The sequence below is a fragment of the Leopardus geoffroyi genome, chromosome C1 (genome assembly GCF_018350155.1).
Source record: "Leopardus geoffroyi isolate Oge1 chromosome C1, O.geoffroyi_Oge1_pat1.0, whole genome shotgun sequence".
Taxonomy (NCBI): Eukaryota; Metazoa; Chordata; class Mammalia; order Carnivora; family Felidae; genus Leopardus; species Leopardus geoffroyi.
Window position 1 is genome coordinate 201,679,230 of NC_059328.1, and position 19,189 is coordinate 201,698,418.

Here is a 19,189-nt window from a genome sequence, read left to right on the forward strand (position 1 = left end):
AGAGCCAGAGGCAGCTCGTGTTGGAAACATTCATGGATTATTTGTCAGTTTTTAAGGAAAAAGCTAAGGAGACACAGGATACAGATAGCAAGGTGGCAGAGAACTCCAATCAGGCTCGACAGAATCGCTCTGTGCTGTGTCAATTGTCTTCTACGTGACCTTGGTGCCCGATGGAGTTTCTGTCACCATCATAGCTGTCTTCTTCTCTGAAGCACAAAGTCACCATTAGTAGTCCATCAGGCTGTGGTTATGTTGGCTGCCCTCTTCAAGGAAGGGGCTGTGCTGGAAGCGAAGAATTCTTTCCGCAGCCGTGGCTTGGGAGTAAATGGTGGGAACCTTCTCTCGGAACACTTTTGATGTGCGTGAGGCAGAAAGGAAGCTCTCATTTAGCCGGGTCGGTTTGCAAGCAGGGCAAAGAGGCTGTGGTCAGAGGCTCCGACCCTGCGTGTGGTCATTCCACTTTGCTCTGTTCTGTGGCTACAGCCCAGGCACGAAATCCTGGCCGGATGTCTTATGATGCATATGGCGCACTATCATGGTCCCCGTGGGGATGGGGCAACAAGGTGGGGATGAATCAGTTCAGTTCCAAATTCTTGATCAGAAGAGCAGCTCGGAACACACATCCTGAAGGCAGGAGAGTAAGTGTATACATCAAACCCGGCAGCATCATTGCCCCGTGGGGTACTTCAATCTGGGAGCACATTTCCTTGCCGGATGTCCTCAAGTTCTCAGTAGAACCTAAACATGGTTGGCTGTCTTCATTACAAAGTGAACCTGAGGTCCGTGCAGATTAAATGACTGAGCTTTGCGGTACATATGAGCCTTTTGAGTTGTATTTAGACAGAACTCCACCTATTCCACAACAAATTCATAGACAGGCGTCAATCCTGTGGCAAATTATCTTTGAATGTCTGTTGAAAACCATCTGACCACGAATGGGGGTCTGTTTCTGGACTCAGTATTCCACTGATCTACTTGTCTATCTTGGTACCAATGCTTTATTCCCTTTATTATTGGAGCTTTATCATAAATCTTAAAATTAGGTAGTAGAAGTCCTCCAGCTTTGTTTGTTTGTTTGTTTGGTTTTTCCTAAGTTGTTTTGGCCATTCTAAGTCCTTTTTGTTTACCTATGAAATTTAGAATCGGCTCGTCAATTTCTACCCCAAAAAGCCTGCTTTGGGTTTTGTCTGGGATGATGTAGAAGCCATAGCTCACTTTGAGGTTGGTTCATTTTTCTGAGTTTTTGACTGGTTTTTATACTATGGATTAGTGTCCTGGGACGGAGCTTTGGAATCTGTAGCACAAACACAGAGATCTCCAGGACAATTAATTTTTATGCTGATTTAAAGCTAATAAGGATAAATATTTACAGGGAATCCAAGCCATCTGAAAGCAGAGTTACAAGGGCTTCACTGATAATAAGACTATTTACATGAAGGGGAACTTTGACTGTTTTGAGCACCTAGGATAAGCCATATTTGTAAAATGTTTAATTCCCACAAGAAGCCTATGAGGTAGGCATTACCTACTCTACAAGTAGGGAAACTAGGGTACAAAAAGGTTAAGCAATTACACTGAGGCCATACAGGAAATTAAGTGGTAAAGTTGATCTTTAAACCCAGGTTGGTCTCATTTGACTGTGATGTTCCCCTACCTCAACAGTCTTCAGACTGTCCAGAATGCCCCAGGAGGCTGCCAGTGTCTCAGGGCCCACGTGAGTGCGTAAGTGTAGGGGTGGGGGGCGGGGGAGGGAAGGGGGAGGCTGGTTCTTGGTGCTCTGGACTCTGCTTCAACTTGATTTTCCTTTGGTCTGTCTTATGAATCAGAGTTTTGTTTAAAAAATAAAAACAGAAACAACAACAACAACAACAACAACAACAAAATAGCGGTGCCATTCATCTCCTTTTCGCACAAAGTTCCTGAAAGCTTTGGAGTAGTGGTGAACCGTGACGGAAGCTGCCCAGGGTCCAAGGCGGTACACTGGGGCTATTTTTTCCTATCAAAAATCGAACTCGTGGTCCTTCCGCCTGCGGGACCCGTTGCCTGGTCAGCTCACGGGGTCACTAATGAACCCAAAAGCTGCTCCGTCACTCTAGTGGCTGTTCTGACAGCTGGGTCTCAGCCCAGGTCAACTAACCCTGCCGTGGGTAAGGCTGGTGTTCTCAGTGTCCGCTGAAGCTCTGGACTGTTCCAGCCCTCACGCCTCCTGAGCTTTGCTGACCTTCCTGCTTTTCACAGGCTGCTAGGCCTCCTCCTTTCTCTGCTCCTCATCAGCCTCGCCCTCGGCAGCCACCCCAAGAAATCCAGCCTTTTTCATCTTCTCTCTCTCAGAAATTGGAACGGATTTTTTTTTTTTCTTTTTTCTTTCTGAATTCCTGATGCGCCGGCCTTTGCCAAAACCCCAAATCCCAGATCTGCCATGTGCCAACAAATGCCGGGAGAGGTTGTTTGGATGAATTCAGAAATGACCTTGAACCTTTGCTCAACGCTCAGATGACAGGTTCTCTCCTTCCCAACCACACCCCAACACACATGCTTCTTGTCGGATAAGGAAATGTTTTATTGCTTCATTTTCCTTTTCACTTTCTCTGCCACCCCTTCTTTGCGAACGCTTCCCCCTTGTCCTATCACGTACCTTCTGGAAAATTAATCAGAGAGCTAAAACCCCAGGACAGAAAGGGGCCTTGGGAGGGCATTTCATCTGGACTTTTGCTTCTAGAGAGTAATCATACTTGCCTGGTAAAGGACTCTCTCTTCTGTCTTTAGACTTTGATCAGTTCCCATACCTTCTCATTTAAGCATCTCTGGGTTTTGCTTCTTGGGTCTTATTTATTAATTTCATATTTTAAAGTGCTTCTTTTCTTCCATTTAAGGTTGTTTCATTGGGATCCAGATAATGTATACAAGGCATGTTCATGATAGACACTAGCATGATTTGGCCAAAAACATTGAGCTTTTTTCAGGCAGATGTATGTCTCCAAACTCTTTTCCTGGGTCAACCATGGTTTCTGGGGAGTCAGATATGATCATGGGTCTCCATGGGTAAAGACTGGACGCTGCCTGTGGTGGTCCAGTTGTGTATGTAGTTGACTGATCCGGAGGGATTTTTTTGGCTACAGTCAGAGGTCAAGAGTAAACGTAACAAGTCTATGATGGGGTCTACCCAGATGCAAAATGCTTTACAGGCTTGTAATCAATACCCTGGTGATTCAGTGCTAGGCCAGCTGTTGCGGAACAAAATGATTTTATATTGATTGTCTGATTGACTGATTTTGGCTTCGAGAGTACAGACTGGTTCTGAGTAACTTTCTGCTCTGGTGAAGACAGATCTCCCAGAGCACAGGCATGTGAAATTCCACACTCTCCTTTTCCAGGGACTGAAGCGGACAGAAGGGTCAAACCCTCTGTTTTCCTTGACTTGAGTATATTTTTGAACACACCTCTTCTTCTTTCCCTTCATTTCCCATTTCACACCCTGTCCATCTACCTTTTCTCCTCACCTTGAAGTCCTAGACCTGTCCCCCAACTGCTCTGAGTCCACTCTTGAGAAAAGATTTCCCAGCTTCTAAAGGACAGGGGCTCCTCCATGACCCCAGCAGAGTTCTTCTGCAAGAACACGTCTTTCAACCTGTGGCCTGTCTCTTTGGTCGTCTACTGAAAGATTGGGACCGTCCTGCACAGCAGGTCCCACTGCAGACTCCTCAGGAGTTAAGTCCCAGCTTGAGCTGGGGCGGAGGGAATGGGGGCACCCAGGGTGGCCAGTAGTTTGTCATCATCTCAGGAAGATGGGCTGGGAAGTTGGAGTCTTTGAGATAGAGCAAAATTATCCTCACCACATGTGATGAAAGAAGGTGGCACAAAATCACCCCTCCAGAGAGGAATCCTGGCCCTGAGTAAGAGCGAGAGAAGAGAAGCAGGTGGGGAGCTTTAAGAGGTGGGAGGAGAATCAGGAGAAGTTCAGAGGCTCTCATGATTCCAAACAATGCTTTCATTTCCGATGTTACCCTCCAAGGAAAGAAGGTCTAGCGTACAAAGGATAGGCCCAGTCAAAACCTGACAACGTAAATCCTTGGCAGATGACATTGTTTCTCTGGTACGATCGCAACCTGCCAATGGAGAAATATCTCCCAAAGGGGACAATTGGAGTAATCATTTAGAGACAATCCCCTGGCTTGATAACCCAGAGCAGACACCCCTTTCCCTCTTTCCTTTAACCCCAAAGCCAGAAGCATTGGCTGACCCTCTGGTAGGTGAGGCCTGTGGGCAGACGAACAGGCGAGGACGAGGGAGGTCCTTTCCCGGGGGAATGTGTTAGAAGTTGCGGACGTGAGGCCAGAGCAAATGGCGTGTTTCCTTCTCGGGCTGTCACTTTCCCATGTGAAAGCTGCTTTGCTTTGCCTCATTTGTGCTGCGCGTTTCCCCTCAACCTCCGCTGGGTGTGGACAGGAAGCCTGGCACTGACGCCACCTCTTGAGTTTCCACAAAGTTTCACTTTCTGTTTCTCAAGCCCTGACCCACACTCCACGGCTTCCCAGGCCATGCGTGGGTGCCTTGGAAACCACACGGGTGGCCTGTTCCCTGTAGGTGCCGTGCGTGACAGACAGGATCCCGGAGAACTTCTTTTCTGGAGTCTCAGGGCCCGTGACTCTAGTGCCTGACTTCACATCCACCCCAGTAACAATGAAGGTCATTGCCATTGGCAGTGCCCTCCTCTCCCAAAGTCCTGGAGGTAATTACCCTGAAGCATGGAAGAAAGGGCAACGTCTGAAGGTTCTGTGTTGTTTCCTTGACCTGTACCTCGGAGGATCTCAAGGCCAAGAGTGGGTAACTGCTCTGCTATAGTAGAAACTCAGGAAATGCCTTAAACTATTGAAGTCAAGACAGGAAGTGACTTGCTAAAGTCCATACAGCTGCTCAGCAGCAAGGTCAGGACTAAATATGGCTCTTTTCACTCCCAGGTAAATTGTCTTTCTTTTCCCCAAACTGCCCATCTCACCCCTCTTTCTTCTTGTTATAATGAATACCATTTCCTGTTGTATAGCTGTCTCCATTGATAGCCAACAATGCAACATTCTCCTTATGGAAACCCTATCTGGATTGGAAGATGACTATTAATCTACTCATCCTCCACCTCTTCCTCAATTAGCAACTATCTCAAGTTATGGCCACCCCGAAGTGTTTGATCATTTCATTCTTCCCCTTGTATCTGTGCAGGGGGGCCTGGCAAGGACTTATGAGGCGGTAGGAGGCACGGCACATCAGTGGGCAGTGGGATTTGGAGTATGGGTCCCCTGCTCTTGGCGCTCTTGGCACCTGCTGCATTTTATCCCCACCTGCTGAACCATTAACCTACTACCTTGTATAAGTTTAGCAGAAAGAGTCCCCAAGCACCTATGAGAAGCACGCACAGCTTTTCCAGGTTACGCCGTGGGGATGGTGAAAATACACAGTATTCGTGTCTGGAAGTCATTTGGCAACTCACTTCCAGAGTCACTTGCTCCTTATAACTAACCTCAAGCATCATATGTTACAATGATCTGGTGCTTTGGGTGAGAGAAGTGAATAGTCTCCTAAGGAAGGAGGCACAGGTGAGTTAATTCTCATCTTGTTTTGTACTTGTACTTGCCTCTCTATCTTGTCCCCCATTCCCGGCTTTGCTGGGGCTCTCGGACCAACCTGGGACTTTATGACCTGAAGACAGTTGAAGACCTAAAGTAAACTTGGCAGCTTCTGTCCATCTTGCTTCCCCAACTGTTATCCTCTGAATCATCTACCTTTCCTCTGGTTTCCTGTATCATCTTTTCTTTTTTTAATTTTTAAAAAAGTTTTTAATTTTTTAATTTATTTTATTTCTTTAAATTTTATTTTATTTTTTTAAATTTACCTCCAAATTCGTTAGCATATATTGCAACAATGATTTCAGGAGTAGAGTAGACAATCAGGGTAATTGTCCAGACACAGATCAAGGCAGGATGCTTTTAAGCAATCACTCACATCTCTAAAGTCTTAAACCCAAGAGCATGGGGAGGGACCATTCTATAAGCAAAGCCTTAACTATGAAAACAACTTTTGAAACTAAGATTCAAAAGATAAGCTCAACAACAGGTGTTCTTTGCTTTCTGTAGTACGTGTGTTCTTGAAAAGTTTAGTGTCAATATTTTTCCCCCATTAATCTAATCATAGTCTAAATATAAGAGGGAGGCTGGATATTTAAAGAAACCATGTAGTTGATCTCATTGCAAAGCCTTTTTAGAGTTTTAAAAATCACTTTTCTTTTCAAACATCGGGTTTTCTTAGATTATAATTTCTTAGAAGTAGGGACCTATCGGGTTGATGTATATTGCCTACAAATAAAGGATGGGTTAGCCGCAGAGTGCTGGAGCTTTGGGACTTTTGTATTTATCAAATACTTTATATCTATTTATACTTGGAAGATGGGACAATAGCTTCCTCTGGGAACAGAAAGATCTTTTATTTCTCTCTTCCTAGGCCATGCAAACTCCACTTCTTCTTTCTGGTATTTCCCATACATGCCTCCACCACAAGGCAATTGATCATTCTTTCACACTCTTCTGAACTTTCTGCAAGTGCTGGTGTCTCTGTGCTGGAATAACCTGGTATTTTGGGCTACACTACTGAATATTCTCTTCAGGATGGAGGCAGGTGGTCAAATGACTCAAAAACCAGGACTCTGTCTAAGGTTGTCCAATATGAGCTGTGGCTATTGAGTACTTGGAATGTGGAATGTGAATGAAACTTAGGAATGAATTTTTAATTTAATTTAATTTTTAAAATGTTTATTTATTTTTGAGAGAGAGGGAGAGAGGGAGAGAAGCAGAGAAAAAGAATCCCAAGTAGCCTGAAGAGGGGCTCAATCTCACGAACCATGAGATCATGACCGGAGCCGAGTGGGAAAGGGGTAGAGAGAGAGGGAGAGAGAGGATCCCAAGAGGGCTCTGCACTGAGAGTGGTGAGCCCTACGCGGGGCTCAAACTCATGAACCATGAGATCATGACCTGAGCCAAAGTCAGACACTTAACCAGCTGAGCCACCCAGGCGTCCCAGAACTTCTTAAAAAAATCTTTCTTTGTTTCTTTATTTTGAGAGAGAGAGAGAGAGAGAGAGAGAGAGAGAGCAAGTGGAGGAGAGGCAGAGAGAGAGAGAGAGAGAATCCCAAGCAGGCTCCATGCTTTCAGCGAGGAGCCCAACACAGGGCTCAATCCCATGAACCATGAGATCATGACCTGAGCCAAAATCAAGAGTCGGACGCTTAACTGACTGAGCCACACAGGCTCCCCTGGAGAAATTTTGTGTATATTTGAAGCAACTTGATCACCTTTCAACTGTAAGTTTTATGGAGTTTCTACATACAGGTCAAGTAGTTCTACAAAGATTTTAGCTTTTGAATTGAGATGTGGTCTCAGTATAAAATACATATCAGATTTTGAAGATTAGTAGGAAAAAGGAATGTAAAATATTTGCTTAATAATTTCTATTGTGTATATGCTGTATATCTATTCTGTATATCTATGCTGAAATGATAACATTTCAGATATACTGAGTCACATAAAATATATTATTAAACTTAATTTCATCTATTTCTTTCCAGGTTTTTTACATGGCTACTAGAACATTGAAAATTGTAAATGTGGTTCATATTGTGTGTCTCTTGATCAAGACTGATCTAAAGTATACTATTGCCTGACTTCATGACCACTCCCTGTGTCTAGACAAATGCCGTCAGCTCTTCCTATGACAGGGTTCAGGGTTTTAATTCGGATGCCCCTCAGCTGAAGAAAACGCATCAACCTCTAGCTTTATTCTTTGAGGCAGCTTCTGAACCTACATTTGGGTGACAATTGCTTTGGCATCTTTGAGTTTTTTGCATGCCTTACTGTTCGATGCAGTCCGCATAGTTTATGCTTTAAAAAAAAAAAAAAATAGCAAGACTTCCAGAAAATGCTTTCAGTAGAAAGATAGATTTGGGAAGAATATCCAAAATTGTCCCTTTGAACTTCTTATTTCATATGAGAAGAAGACCTGCCCAAATATATTCTGCTGTGCAGTGATGCCTCCAGACCACTGCTGGTCAGGACGCTCTCTGTAACCCCACACCAGAAGTGACTGGGGCCAAGGAACAGCCATGGACACGATGACACAGCATTACAAAACACCACGCTAGCTGGTTATTAATGAAAACCAGATGATGGACCATGCACCACATCGTCCAGAAAGTTGACTAGCTGGAACGGAACATGCAGAGTTCAAGGGTGGCAGGAGCCTGCGTTAGAAGCGCGGAGGCTGGGACACACATCCACGCTCTGCTGTGAATCGGCTGCGAGTCACTGGGCAGGTTATTGTCACATCCCCTTTGCTCATCTATCAAATGAGAGGGTCGCGGCAGAAGGTCTCTAGTTCCCACCTGCTCCTACAGCCGAGTCTCAGCCAGTCTAGCCCGAGGCCCCCACCACCTCCAGCTGTGAGAACACGGGGCAGGACTACCCGGGTTGGAGAATGCCCAAGGCACAGGCCAGCGGTCTTGTCCCGCGGGGAGTGAGAGGCAGGGCGGGGAGAGCCAGCAGGCTCTGTGACACTGCTGTAACCTCACCGCTGGTCAGTGACCTCCTTTTTGGTGGCATACGTTCCATCACGCGCAGCTTTGCTGGGTCAAGTGCATCTACACTTTAGAGCCATGGGAAGCGTTTATCAAATTAACCTCCAGAAGGCACACGCTCAGCTTCACTCTCACCACCCAAATACCTGCTTTGGGGAGGAAACAGCAAATCTTTGTTATTTCAATTTGCTGCTTTGCGATTGTAAGTGACATGGAACTTCCCCCATATGGTAATTGGCGACTGACATTTCATCTCACACAATCTGACTGTTTGCATCTTTCGCCCTGGTTTCTTGAGCGTTTTTTTTTTTTTTTTTTTTTTTTTTTTGTCTTATGATTTATAAAAGCTCTTTTGGTTTAAAGGTTAACCCTTTCTTGTTACATGTCTGCACCACTTTCTTGCAAATATTTTTTCAGTTCATGACTCACTTTTTCATCTCGTGCGTGCGTAACTTTGAACTTACAGATATTAACATTTTTATTGAAAAAAAAATTCTTTTAATATGAAATTTATTGTCAAATTGGTTTCCATACAACGCCCAGTGCTCATCCCAACAGGAGCTCTCCTCAACACCCCTCACCCACCCTCCCCTCCCTCCCACCCCCCATCAACCCTGAGTTTGTTTTCAGTTTTTAAGAGTCTCTTATGAGATATTAACATTTTTAAATGGTCATGTTTATCAATCTTAAAAAAAAACCCTCTATATTTTTATACTTTTAAGGCACCTTCTTTATTCCTAATCAGATAATTTTTACCCATAACAGTTATCTATTTTTCTTTTTAACCTGTAGTGATGCATTTTGGTGTCTGGTGTGAAGAGGCTACATTCTTTTTCTGTGTATAATCACACAGGAAGGATCTCTCACACTGTTTACTAAATAAACTATCCCATTCCTTCCAGTTTCCACACCCATTTAATCTAGTCCATTGTTGACATCATCAGAGAAAATTTCTCATCAGAAAGTTTGACCAGCACAATTTAATGGTATCAATCCAGCTTGACTTATGCATGGTTGTTAGGCTGGGTGGCAGTTATGAAACGGGGTGGAAGTTAAATGAATTATCACTGATACACTTAATGCCACAAATGTATTGCAGACTGAAGAATTTAGTTAAATTGTGGAACATGCCATATATTCCACTGGAAATTTGGTTGAGCCCAGTTCACTGGGCTTTGTTTGTAAAACCTTTACCTTAAAACGTCCAGGATCTAGAGCAGGGGGCACGGAGGAGGTAAGGGAGACATCATCTTGGGGATGGAGAGGACTTTTCCATGGTGACCAGATGTGTATCACTGCACGGGCAGATGGCCCAGGGAGGCTGGTTGTGGTTTGGGTTATTTTTTCCTGATGCGGATGTAGTTGCTTCTCTTCTGGGTGGGCAGTGTGGGGACCAAGGAGTCTTAGTGGGTGCACAACATCCAGCAAGGAAACCATTCTGCTGGCTCGCTCCATCAGCCACACTCTTTACAGAGCAGGATGCCAGCTGCTGCTCTAACCAAAGTAAAAGTCCTACGTAGGGCCACATGCTAACCACGGGGCACTGCAGGCCTTCTTGGACTCTTTCTTCTCTAGGAGGTAGGGCTCAGAATGACGTCTGGTCATGGAAAAAGAATTTCGAGTCGTCCGGGTTCATGGTGTCTGAACTGTGGAGGGTGTACCCTGTGTTCTTTTGAGGTTAGAATTTGCTTTAATTAAGGAAATAAAATGAAACCCAACACACCCTGCTCACACCACACATGTTCTGAGGGGCTGCAGGAAAACCCCAACGCTGTTGGGACACAGAGTCAGCAGGGACTTCTCGGATGACTTGGTTAGTGTCAGTGGGCCACCCTGCTGTTTCCTTTCCTGACAACATCTATCCCTTTTCAGAGACTGTTAATTTTGTGCTCAACATGCCTGAGTGTGTTGATATCAGTCTTGAGTCCAGTTTGCATTTCGTCCCCTCCCTGCTGAGGGGAGCAGGAAACTGGGGATTATGGGAGTCGGGGGTGGTGATGAAAGGGCTCTAGACCACCAAGCCTTGAGTTCAGAAGATGCATATGACTTAGCCTGCTCTGTGGATGTGTCCCCTGCTTGCCTCCACCCTCCCATTTGTCAGGGTCCCTCCCTTCCCTAAAGACAGTTCAAAACTCTTCCCAAGTTAACACCAAACCAGAGAATGTTCCATTTGTCTTTCTCATGCTCACGCCCTGCCTAACTCAACATCGTATGTGAAAATCTAGAGGAATGGTGTCTGTTTTGAAGAATGCCTTACACTTTTGTTATTTTTCTCTACATAAATTCCTTAACTACAGGGTTGACATACAATCACCACATTCAAACACACGTCATAGTGCCCGGGTCTGATAATCATATGTGTGTGTGTGTGTATGTGTGTGTGTGTGTGTGTGTGTATATATATATGTATTTGGAAGTTCTTTCATATAACAAAGTAGCAAAGGGGCCCATCTGTTTGAGTATGTTTAGTCATACATTCATGTAAACTCAGAAAACTGATTTGGAAGACTTGCTTAGGATGAGGGAGGCTCTGAACTATTGATGGTGAGGATTAGAAGGTTTGGAAGGAGCTAAGGCTGTTCTGGGGAGGCCCTCAGTTTCCGATCCACCCTCTTCTCCCCTAGGACTTAATGGTGGGACAGAGTCACTGGATTCATTGGGTTGCAAGTCATACATGCCCAACTCAAACTAGTTTAAGCAATATCGGATATTTAATGGCCGCCGAAACCGGAAAGTCCAGTAATGTAACTGGCTTGGGGCACAGATGACTAGTTTCTCCTCATTCTTTGTCTCTGCTTTGCCTTCCTCTGTGTCAGCTCCATTCTCAGGCAGACGTGATTCAAGTGAAGGCAAGGGTGCCCTCCAGCAGCGTCACCCGAGAACTTAGAAAACCCTAAGCAGAAAGAGAATGTCTCCCGGCCAAAGTCCTGGTGGGGGGTGGGGGGAGTGGGGCTCTCAGTGGCCCATCCCGGCTCATGGAGCCTCTTCTGAAACAATTAGTGGTCAGTGGAATATGTTCTTTTGATTTTCCCAGACTCATCAAGGCGTCTGACCCTGAAACCAGGGGTGAAGAGCAACCTTTCCCAGACCGCATGATGGCTCACCTAAAGGAAACTGGGCTGCTGTTCCCAGGAGAGGAGAAACATCAGGCAGAACAACAGAAGCCCACTTCAACAGATGGCAGGTGGATGGTGTGAGGAGAATTCTCATTCTGCTGGGCGGATCTGGGCTCACCTTTCACCTCTGCAACATACAAGTGATGCTGATGTGGCACCAAGGCTGTTGGGATCTGGAAGTAAATTGTTACATGGGGATGTACTTTGGCCAGAATTCGGTCCTCCTCTCCATAACTCTGTCCTCCTTCCATCTATATCTAGGTTATATCAGCCCTCCCCCATTGTACATGGGCACCGCCGTGAAGCACATACTCAAGCCCAGTGGCATGCAGATGAAGCATTTGGGGTTCATGTTCTGCCACTCAGCCTGTCTCCCTCCCCCCCCCCCACCTTCCCATGGGCAGCAGCACACATTACGTTCTGCTAGGTTGCCATGTTTTCTAACACACTCTCTTACTCTGGATGCCCAGGTGTTGGCCATGGGAGAGGCATGGTTGGCCCACTTACCAGGCTCCCTCCGATTCATAGGGACACCCTCCCTCATGTTCTTCAGCATGAGAGTCAGGATGCAATGCAAGACCACCACACTTAAATATTTGGGTTCTCATCCCGGCTCAAAAACGAACTAGATGGGTGATTTTCGGACTGCCCGTGGGTCAATTTCTTCCTCTGTATTTGGTCACATCTTCTTCAAACTGTAAGGTCTCTTCATGTTCTAGTGCTCATCCCGTCTGAGCAGCCACTACATTAGCTTCAAGTTTTTTCCTCTGAAAATTCAAGAGAATAAAGCTATGCCTTAAAACGATTTCCCGAGAGTAGACATAAAGAGCTAGAAAAGTCTGAAACCCAGATCCTCCACTAAGTAGGCATGTGACTTAGGGCAAGTTATTAACATCTCTGTGACTCACTTTTCCTCGCCTTTAAAATGGGGCTACAGGATGTCATGAAGATTAAGTGGGTTAATGCTTGAAGCCTGCCCAGGGCAAAGTTCCACATCAGCGATTGCTGTTTCTGCTGTTCTAGATTGTAATGCATAAAACAGAGAAATGTGTTGTATTTTCGAAGCGCATATCTGTCAAGTACTTGCCAGCTGGGAGGAACTCATGTCTCCTGAAGGAGCAGGTCTCATTTTTGGTAGATCTGATTATTACTATAAAGTCATTGTTATTGCCCTTGAAATACTTGAAGATACCATCAGCCACACTCTTGAACACTCCTGTCCTCTTTAATTTCTTTCTATTGCTCTGCCCACAAGACCAGTGCTCTGGTACGGATATGTTCAGGTTTGTTGATGCCCTCCTCTGTGCTGTGTGCCTCTAACTTGACCCCAGACGGGATCTAAACAGTGCTAAACCTATCACTTCTCTCCAACATATAATCACACTTTACTAGTGCTGCCAGGGACTGGATTTCCTTTCTAGCAGCCGAGTCATGTTTTGGGCTCATATTTAGCTTCCAATTAAGAAAGCCCTGAGTTGTTTTCATACAAACCAGTGGAAACCCATTTTAGAATTCAAGTCCTCTGTCTTGCCTAATCAATGTTACCTTCTGGGATAAATACAGAAAATCCTTCAAGTACAGAATGAGGAAATCCTGACTCTGGGCATTTGATGTCAGTTAAATAGGTCACATTTTATTTATTTATATTTCGAAAAAGAAGTGAGAAGGAACAAGAGACCCTGAGCATCAGGCCAGAACAGAATAGTTACATTGTGATCTGAGACTCTGTCCTGGTCGTAGGATCGAGAGCCATTAAACAGCGCCAACCAGGCTTTTGGCCTGTGAAGCCGGGGGCAATCACTTCCATGGAATAATTTTCAAATCTGGGCTTATGCCTGTTCAGGATTTCTTGGTGTTTGTTAGTTGTCATTGTTGTATTTGTAGGAAATGAAAGCTGCCATTGAATAGTCTCGGTAGCCCCCTCCCAACCCTCCAAATATGTCTGGAATAAATCAATGAGTTTTCATTTGGGCATATTGCTTTTCCATAAATGAATCTTTGCTTCTCACCTAGGACATAATATTGGTGCTTGGTAGGAATGTGCCAAATATTGTGTCTTTGTGGCCAAGTATTTTCATTCAAAATTGAATTTCTATCATTCAGTAAAAAGGGAGAGATCTCCAAGTTCAGATATTTCTCCCTTCTTAAGAGAACTGAAGTATAGAGTCAAATATTAACTGTTCTTTATAACATATAAAAACATACCTAAGGATTTTATAGTTCAGTCTATTTATCTTTGTATCCAGTACAATCTAATGAAAAATATAGGTATACACACAGAGATTAAAAGTATCTATCACATAGGGGCGCTGGGTGGCTCAGTCAGTTGAGTCTCCAACTCTTGGTTTCTGCTCAGGTCATGATCTCACGGTTTGTGGGTTTGGGCCCTGCATCGGACTCTGCCCTGACAGTGTGGAGCCTGCTTGGGACTCTCTCTCTCCCTCTTTCTTTGTCCCTCCTCTCCTCTCTCTCTCTCTCTCTCTCTCTAAAAATAAATAAATAAACTTAAAAAGAAGTATATATAGTAGATATATGTACATAGGTATATGTATGTCAACACATCTATGTTAGGTTGTGATAAAATTCATTACCCCATATTGATGGCATTCTTGTACACACTGGTTATTTATTAAAACAAATGACTTGGATTCTCTCAGGAGGTGCTACTGGCTCCCAGTGATCACTGATTATTTTTATAAAGGCTCATCAAGAGCTTGTTTAGTGTCAGGAAAAGAAATTCAAAATATACATTGTTAATGTCAAGCTTCTACCTTTTGATTTCTAGAATCGACTTTTATTTTTATTTAAAAAATTGATAAAATATTTCTCTCTTTTGATTGTTCGGGCATTTCTCCCATTAACCCACCCAACATCACCATCCCTACCGCTACATCCACCTGAGGGTGCCTGGGCCAGGAACCGGGGAGTGCTGACCACCCATGGCCAAGCCCTTACACTCTGGCTTGGAAAGGAAGTATGTTTCTCTCTCAGTCATTGGAGATTGACTGAATGAAAATTTGCACTGATAACTATTTTTGCATGTGGAATTAGGAATATTCAGATAGACATAAGTCCTTTGGCGTCTAGTTTTTCATCTGCCCTAAAATCAGTAGCTCACATTCTCAAAAACAGTTTGCTAATTCTAGCGCTAAGGGGATATGATCGATTGAAACCGTAAACGAGAAACCGAAGCAGCAACGAGGACGACAAGAATCCAGATCCATGCAAACTCATTAATTACAATGCCAGGTATCAAGTGTTCCTGATGTTCCCTTAGAAGCATTCGGTCATTGTGGATTCAGAGGGGTAGGTGAGTGCTTTCAGCATGTATGATTTAAGCAGCTAGTTTTGCATGGTGATGGGTTGCTGGAAGGAATGGTACAGAAGGAACACGAGAAAGAATATGAGTAGTAAAGGAGGATAAGAGAAGACAAGGAGAAAGACGATGTCCATAAAAAGATGAATAAGGAGGGGAGCAGAAAAAAGAAGCGGTTATAATTTCACACTCCAAGGAACGCACTAGTAAAGAGGAATCTAACGATGAGGCAAAGGGTTTCTTTTCCATTTGTTTAGGCTTGTGGCCTGATTTTGCTTTGGCTTTCATCGTATACATGGGCCAAGGCAAGTTTTCCAGACCAGTCACACTGCTTGCTGACTTGCTGGAATGTCTTTCTTGGATGTCACGGAAAGAAATGTCTTGGCTTCTATATCCCTGGCTGAATGGGTCAAAGCATGAAAAACCCACAGATATACATCTGACTCTGCTGGAGATAGAAAAGAAGATAAGTGAGGTCTTTTCTCCTCATAGGGCTTGTTAGCCAGATGAAGAGATTAAACCAATGGAAAAAAGATAAATAGAACTTTCTGGATGTATGTAAGGAGTGCCCACAGGTGCCTGTAAAAATAAGAGCATAGCCATGCAGGCGAGCAGGAGCCATGGTGGGGGTTTTGACGCAGGGGATGAAGAGGGAAGAACATAGGGGTGGAGGTTGGGTACATGGGCTCAAATCACGATCCTGCCACCTGCCTGTTTTGTGACCTCTGCCATATTGTTTTGCCCCACAAAGGCTTAGTTTTTAGGTGTATGAAAGGGCATTTATAATGTGTGCTTTCAAACACATTATCTTTATTAATTTTCTTGGCAGTTCTGTAAAGTGTGAAGCACTGTATTAAGTAACTTTCCTTACCATTGTAATGGAACTTGGCCGGAGAATGTTCTCAGAGGAGAATCCTCAGGGAGACAAGTCTTCCTTGCCTTGCATCCAGAGGAAGTTGCAGATACAGAGGGAGTCACTGTTTCCATCAGACTGGGGAGAGGCAAGAAAGGTCACCAGAAGTCTAGATTCTTCTGGAGTCTCTTGGCATCCTGTCTCACTTTGGTTCTTTCCTGAGCTCCCCAGCTGTATAGATATGCAGATGTACAGACCGGGGAGACGAGCCAAGGTGAATCCAAGGCTGAGCAGGTCAGTAGCTCAGCCTATGAAAAGCATTATCATCCCCCCACCACTGAAAGGTGTCTGATAGGAATTTTCTTTCACTCATTCACCCGAATGTCTTGACATTGGCATGAGGGGTGTAACTCAGAGAGCCCAAGGCCTGGGTCCAACTTCCTTGGTGTAGAAAACTCATAAAGGTAGCTGTTACAGAAGAGCTTCATAAGGGAAACTATGGTTTTGCCCCTAGAAAGAATGGGGTAGTATACTCCTCACCCACTTTTTAACAAAATGTTGTCTCCTATACCTTTTCTTTCATACCTGATTGGTTCTTCCTTCTCTTCTGTCCTTCCCAGCTAATGCAAGGTCACTGTCTGCCACCTCTCCACTCTCCAGTCCCAGACTCCCTCGGAACTTGAGGAAATCGAGGCAAAGAGCAAATTGTGACTGCGTTGTGTTGGACACCCAGGGACAGAATAAAATGAAGAAACTTCCCATTTGACAGAATGGGTAAAAGGAGGCTGGAGTTCAGGCAGGGTTTGTAGGAAGCTGGTCTATCTTTATCCTTATAATCATCTCTGTCATTTCAATGGTTATAGTGTTGACAATGATGTTGACAGTATAGTGATAACATGAATATGAGCTAAAGCCTTTTGAGTGTTTCTGAGGTTCAAGGCATTGCACTAAGTACTGCACAGGGGTTCTATTAATGCTCTCAGCATTTGAAGCAGGTTAAATTATCATGGGCCTTTTACAAATGGGCTGATGTTCAGAAAGGTGAAGTAAAAAGCCAAAGGCCAAACAGCAAAGGGTGGCAGGACTAAAATTGAAACCCGGGAAGTCACACACCAAAATTCAAGATCTTAATTATTATATTTGGGGCCCTCTGAGTGACGGATCCTCTCCAGCCATCTTTTCCATCCACTGTTTTCAGAGAGCATCGTGCTCACTTATACATCCCATCTTTTCATACTGGTGTGGATGGACTTTTGATGTGAAGGACAAAGAAACCAAGAGGGTGATCTCCTCAGCTTTCAAGAAAGCCTACTTGCAGTTCTCTAAGAACTATCAGCATAAATGGGAGACAGAATATGTGAAAACAGCAGAAGGGAGGGCTTGGATCCCTCACACTCCAGCCATTGGTCATTGCGCCATATTGGTCCTTGCGCCATTTGCTTCCTCCCATTAATCCCGAAGTTCTCTCAAGCTCCAGCTTCTGCTCCCCATTTCACTCTCTCTACACTAATGGTGGTAGCCTTGATTTTTTCCTGTCTCTTTAGCTTTCGTACTCCCACGATGACTGTTAGGGTAGAGGGCACTTCCTAGTCACCATAAGGTATGTTGTGAGAATGTTCTGGTTATGGGGATTGCGTCAGAATAGGGCTGGAGATGAAACACACCAGTAGCTTGAGGAGGAGGGTTTAAAAAAGGGACTGTTTACAGAGTTGTGGGAGGTTTATACATATACACATACACCCAAGCATGCAATCATCAGTGACACTTTGTACACTTAAAATGGGTTCATTTAGTTATACTCCTGTGGAGTCGATTTAAAATCTAAAAATGGGGTCCTCTTATTAAGAAAGGAATTTCTTGGGGCACCCAGGTGGCTTAGTCAGTTAAGCATCTGACTCTTGATTTCAGCTCAGGTCATGATCTCATGGTTCCTGAGTTCGAGTCCTGCATCGGGCTCCCTGCTGACAGTGTGGGGCCTGCTTGGGATTCTCTCGCTCTCTGCCCCTCCCCCCCTCATTCTCTCCCTCCCTCTGCATTGAGGAGGGCACCTGTTGGGACGAGCACTGGGTGTTGTATGGAAACCAATCTGACAATAAATTTCAGAGTAAAAAAAAAGTTTGGTAAAACAATCAAATAAGAAAATAAATAAATAATAAACTTAAACATTTTTTAAAAATGAAAGGAATTCCTAGTTGAAGAGATTTCTAGGGTGAACATGTCTGACTAGAATTCGCCAGGTACGATGCGTGATTTTCACCTATTTGCTTGTGTTTTGCATCATTTTTCTTCCCTGAAACTCTCCCCTCTTTTCTCCAAATGTCCGAGGCAAAGACTATGCATTCTTCCTCGGCCACCTCATGTGCTGCTGAGTTCTCATTTCGCTGGGCAACCCGTGCGGTCGGTCAGGGTCTCGGGAAAGGGACAGGCTGGCTTCGTGCAGCCGCTCTCAAACATTAATGCGTCCCCTGTGATGGGCCTGGCGCTCTGCCAGGTGCTAGGGAATCCAGGTCGCGCAAGAGTCCCCGCAGATAATGCATCACAGTGTCGAAAGAGACGGCCCTGTGACATGCCATGCACTTAGCACTGTGCAAGGAGCAGAGTAAAAGGGCCCTGAGGAGGTAGCAGGTGTCTCTCTGCAGAGGCTTATACTGACATCTTCACAGATTGGGGAGAGTGGAGCTAGATCTCAAGGATAAGAAGCCTTGGAAGGCGTGGTGCTGGGAGAGGACATTCCAGGTGGAGTGAACACGTGGGTGTAAATCCAGAGCCTAGCCAGCAAAGGGCATGGTGTGTGACCTATGGCAGGAGTGGGGCTTGGGGGGTAGGGTAGGGAGAGACGGTTCTGGAAAGCAAAGGTGGGCTCAGATTGCACAGGACAAGGTCAAAGGGTTCAAAATCACATGAGAAATATGGATGTGAAGGGAATGGCTAATGTCCACCCACCCCCGGCGCCCTGCAGAGGAAGTGCTCAAGAAACAGTAGTCATTATCATGGTTTTATTGTGTTGCTATTATTTTTTGTTTTGGGAGAGAGAGAGAGGGAGAGAGGGAGAGGGAGAGAGGGAGAGAGAAGACCTGAAACAGGCTCTAGGCTCTGAACTGTCAGCACAGAGACTGACATGGGGCTCGAACTCATGAACTGCGAGATCATGACCTGAGCCCAAGTCAGAGGCTCAACCGACTGAGCCACCCAGGAACCCCTATTGTGTTGTTACAATTAATAAAGATGTTTGAGGGGGCACCTGGGTGGCTCAGTCAGTTAAGTGTCCGACTCTTGATTTTGGCTCAGGT